The sequence below is a fragment of the Punica granatum genome, chromosome 3, assembly GCF_007655135.1.
Source record: "Punica granatum isolate Tunisia-2019 chromosome 3, ASM765513v2, whole genome shotgun sequence".
NCBI lineage: Eukaryota > Viridiplantae > Streptophyta > Magnoliopsida > Myrtales > Lythraceae > Punica > Punica granatum.
The window spans coordinates 10,204,859-10,209,638 of NC_045129.1; the positions used below are offsets into that span (position 1 = coordinate 10,204,859).

The following is a 4,780-nucleotide window of genomic DNA, read 5'->3' on the forward strand; positions in this document are numbered from 1 at the left end:
ATGCTTCAGGCTTCCGGCTATTGAAGTTAGGCCAACTTCTCCGGCTCTAATTTACCGTTGTTCAATTAGAGAGAGTTAAAAGAAATAGCATTGTAAATAAGGAAAAAAACAAAACTTCCGAAAAGAAAGTATCACATCAGGAAGTCTTCGTTATTTACAATGCTATTTCTTTTAACTCTCTCTAATTGAACAACGGTAAATAGAGGTTTATTTCTTCTTCTACATCATGCTAAAAGATTTGAGTTTACGTACGATACGACTTGCCACGTCACGTACCACGTCAGGAAGTCTTCGTTACATCTTAATAAAAGTTTTAGACCCATTTGTTAGTTCTTAATAAAGTTTTGTACTCATTTGTTACACTTTAATAAAGTTATATATCCATTTGTTATATCATGCTAAAATATTTGAGTTTACGTACGATACGACTTGCCACGTCACATACCACATCAGAAGTCTTCACAGTGTCAGCAGAAATTGACGGATTAGACTTGATTGAAATATTTTGATACTTTTTTGTACCAAATTATTACACAAAGAAAAAATTATACCATTCGCATTACAATTTAAAAGTTTTTTATCACCCAAGAAATTTTACCTTGTAGGGGACATATCAGAAGTTTCATGGTTTAATTATCTCAGTCACGGTTTATAGGTGTTCTCTCAGCTTTTATCTATAGGATTGCAGCTTTTATCTCAGGCAGCGGGCCCAGCTGATGAGCCAGTGGAAAATTCCTCGAATGTTCCATGGGTTCCTTGCTCTACCACCAAATGATATATCATATCATATGTCAGTGAGCCAGTGGCGTGCTTCACAACAAGAACCGCATCCGTGGATCTCAACCTATACAAGCATCACCGTTGGTTACAGTCAAAAACATAAACCTTCAACCATCTCATTTTACTTCTGCATTTAAAAACACATCAAGTACCTTTTTTAAACACAGGCTTCAATGTCAAGGACCTGGTATCTGAAAGTTGTTGAACCCCAAGTCCTGTAATGCGGTACCGCAATTACGTCCTTCTATCCATAAGGAATCCCGTGGGGAGAGGACCTAAATAACATACATGATAGCATTATACTAATCAATTTCAGATTTCCTAGACTGTAAATATAGATGTCTCTACTATTGGGCAGCATCAAAGTAAGGCTCTTGGTTGGTAATATAAAATGAGAAGGAACACATTCACAATTCTGTTCATTTTCCAGAAAATTTCACTCTGTAAATTAGAAATACCACAGTGTAAGGTCTATACCCAGGGATACCACCTCAGCAAGCAACCCAGAAGCTTCTTTTGCTTGCAGGAATGCTAATACTTCAGGGTAAGAGACGAAGAACGAAGCACATCACCATACTTGGAGGCATTATTAGCAACAACACATTAAAGATCTTTCAATAAACTTGCTGCTCTGTCACATTTTAAAAATGAAAACCTCTATAATCTCCGCAGAAAGATCCTAGTAAGCTCCTCAGATGTAATTTGCCCTGTTCTTATAAACTCCCCTAGTTCAAAAACCTGGTCGAAGTAGGCGACCTTGTATAGAAGGATGACACAACGGAAAGAAATGGGAATGAAATACTACTGCATCTCATTTCAGGATAATCTGGATAATGAGCCACATACGCTTAAAAATGCAATATCTTCATCATCCTTTGGTCTTTGTACGCCATACTGTGAAAGGTAATCAAATCTTCTGCTTTTGATGTTCACTTGTTCACTGGAATTGCCCCACTTGGCATGGAAAAATAATGGAGATGGATTCTGCAGACCTCCATCAGCAGAGGCAACAGATTTTCCGTTCACTCTGATTATTGGGATATTGTAGTCCAATGCACCCTCTGCAATCTCCTGGACCTGATGCAAGGTACAGAAAACTTTTTGAACTTGAAACGAATGGATCGAGAAACCATCATGACATAATCAGCAACTAGTTAGTAGATCATGTGACACCTTACAGTCAGGGGAGAAGTCTGCATCAAATAATTTGAATGCACAATTTAAGCTGCAAAACATCACCAATCTTCTCCGGACATCAATCACTCCTGCTGTCCTGATCAAGTAAACCGAGAAATCATTCATCAAAAAGTAGCAAACTTTAGGGATGACGCAAAATACCCACACAACGTCTCGAATGGGCATTACCTGGAAAAAGAAGAGGCGCGACTATGAATCCAAACTTCCAGACACTACATTTTCCAGATTAAGTTACAAGTTCTCGCCTGTTTTAAACAAGTGGGGGTCACACATATGGAGGATATCTACCTCCCTCTTAAGAATTTCCAGAGAAATGAAAGGAATGCAATCTCATGGGGCTTCATCGGCTGAACAAAAGATGGGAAAAGCCCAGATATCCATCTTCAGTAGCATCCTCCCAATAAAAATGGCTTGTCCTCCCTTTCTTGGGATGAAGAGTCAAGTCAACCAATCACCAAGGCCGCAGAGCAGCACCTCAAATTCTACATGAGAATGTCTATGTCGCTGGCAATCATATGATAGTGCTTGAAGCTTTTATATGAAGCCATAAAAAGTCAAACTTGGTGCCTACCATCATCGCCGAAGGGCTCACGGTGGCCGGGTGACTGACGGAGACCGTTGGAGTCGAGCAAGTGTGGAGGGGCTGACACAAAGCAGCGGTGGTGCTGCCGAAGAAGGTAACAAATAGGAGCAAGGACAGGGACGACAGACAGAGACAGAGACAGAGAGCAGTTTGCGTCTACATGTGCACGCCGACGAGGCAACACTTGCCTCCTGGCAATCGAAGCTTCAGCAGCGGCAGCAGCAGCATCATCGCCATGATTGCCCTCTCAGCTCCTCTGTTTTCCTTCACAATCTTTGTTTATTACTAGAAAACTACCCTCTTCATCCGTGCGTTGCGCGGGCGTTTGCAACCCCTCTTATTTTAAAATGTCTTTTTGATCGCATTATATAGTTAGACGTGACCAGTGGTCTGGGCAGCATTGGCACTCAGCAGATCAACAGACTGAAACTCGGCTCCCGCAATTCAACCTCGGGCTCGTTGTCCACAGACCAACTCTCAACAGGCAAATCAGCATTGCAAGCCTCCTGCGTCCTATAAGCTCGAGGACCAAAATTTAATTAATCAAAGCAGACAAATAGATAGGGTTTTCCAAGCAAGCAAGAAATCAAATGAAATCGAATCGATGAAAATAGTGTAGCTATGGAATTCGACAAAACCTTACTGCTCTCTTGAGAAGGAACCTAAATAACTTCTAAGTGGTAAATAGAATGAAGCAACCCTTTGATCCTTTATAGCCAATCAAGGCAACCAACGTTATGGATTTTAGGAAACGTAAATTTCGGATACAAAATAGTGTGTGAGTTTATAATAATAATAATAATAATAATCCAAGAGAAATGTAGCTAACAGCAAGATTTGACTTGAAATTCTCACTATCAGATCGATCCAAAATTATTGATCAACTCACCTTCCATCACAAAGAGAAGAAAATTTGTAAATAAAAAAAAAAAAAGCAATCAATTGAGGGAAAAATCTACATATAAGAGCATGGCAACTTGGAAAAATAAATTCAGCAATATATTGGTGATGGAGCATCCACCTTAGTATGGATCGACCCATATCCTAGGTAACCCTGATTATAGACCCATCTCTAACTTGGGAATACAGGCTTGATCCGAAAACCAAAGTATGTGACTTAATGCTCTTAAATCCAAAACGTTGGAGTATGCACCTCTTGATGAATTTCTTTGACCATCCCTCTGTCTTGAATATCTTGCAAATTCATCTTTTCCTCAAGTAGATTGCAAGGACTCGGTCATTTGGACCCCAACTACCTTTATTGTTCACTCGATAAAATCCTTCCATGAACTTGATCAGAAGCATCTATTCAGCTCCGCTTCGAACATTAATTGGAAAGTTGTATGGTGTGTGAAACTACATGACTGCTTGAAAATCCATTTTTCGAGAATGGCTAGTAAATGCCTCCCATGGTCCACACAAAGCAATGCCCCGTCACTTCGATGAACCACCTCCAAAAAAGGGGTTGGCTGATCAGGAAGCGGGGTCGAGTGGTGGTGGCCCGACCAATTTGGCAGAGCTACTGGGATCCCCGAAATTGGTTTTGGTTGTTTGAGGTGGTTTTCCCCCCCGGGGGGGGGGAGCAGATTTGGTGTCGGTGCCGCCCCCACCAGCCATTGACCCCCTTCCCGATCCCAGCTCCTTTTTTTTCTTTTAAAATAAACTTACATTGTTTTTATTCCATTTCACGCTTTGAGAGCTTAGTGGGCCGATTCGGCTTGATAGGATTAGTCAAGGTCAATTGGGTGACCTGATTAGGGTTCCATGAATGAAATTACTTCAATCATAGTATATCTCAATTAATTTAGTTCAATTCTCGATGATAATGTACCGAAACTGCTAAACTTATGCAACTGACATAATTAATCGCTCCAGTTTGATTTTTAACTTAAAATAAATTATAAACGTATACAAATCAATGGGCCATTCATTTAACACGATTAGGGAATTGTCTTTTTAAGATATATATGATGGATAGACTACCTAATTTTATCATGTTAACCCTTGAATTATATCTAAAATCAGCATTGATTTATATACAAGGTTATGTTGGGATAGGTTGGAAAAGAAGGAAAGAACAGCCACAAGTGCCGGTTCCTTTGCTGACTCACAACCCATGAATTTCATTGGTAGAACTCCCTCACTGGGAAATAGCAATCATTATTAGGAGGGAACCCAAGGCATCATGAAAGGTAAGACTTACTTGTATGGAGTAGCCCC

The 4,780-nt window shown here is 40.2% G+C and overlaps 1 long non-coding RNA gene across 4 annotated transcripts; it reads right to left on the reverse strand.

Moving 5' to 3' along the window:
* Positions 1-477: 477 nt before the first annotated feature.
* LOC116198968 lies at positions 478-4,163 on the reverse strand. 4 transcript variants are annotated; one of them, XR_004155447.1, is made up of 6 exons: positions 3,714-4,163; positions 2,146-3,073; positions 1,954-2,053; positions 1,258-1,857; positions 933-1,055; positions 478-844 (listed from the first exon to the last, which is right to left on the reverse strand). It is a non-coding gene; the product is annotated as an uncharacterized LOC116198968 (long non-coding RNA). The 4 variants fall into 4 exon arrangements; XR_004155446.1 differs by having other exon boundaries at positions 1,627-1,857; positions 3,714-4,161; XR_004155449.1 differs by lacking the exon at positions 3,714-4,163 and adding an exon at positions 3,582-3,713 and having other exon boundaries at positions 1,627-1,857.
* Between the last annotated feature and the right edge of the window lie 617 nt (positions 4,164-4,780).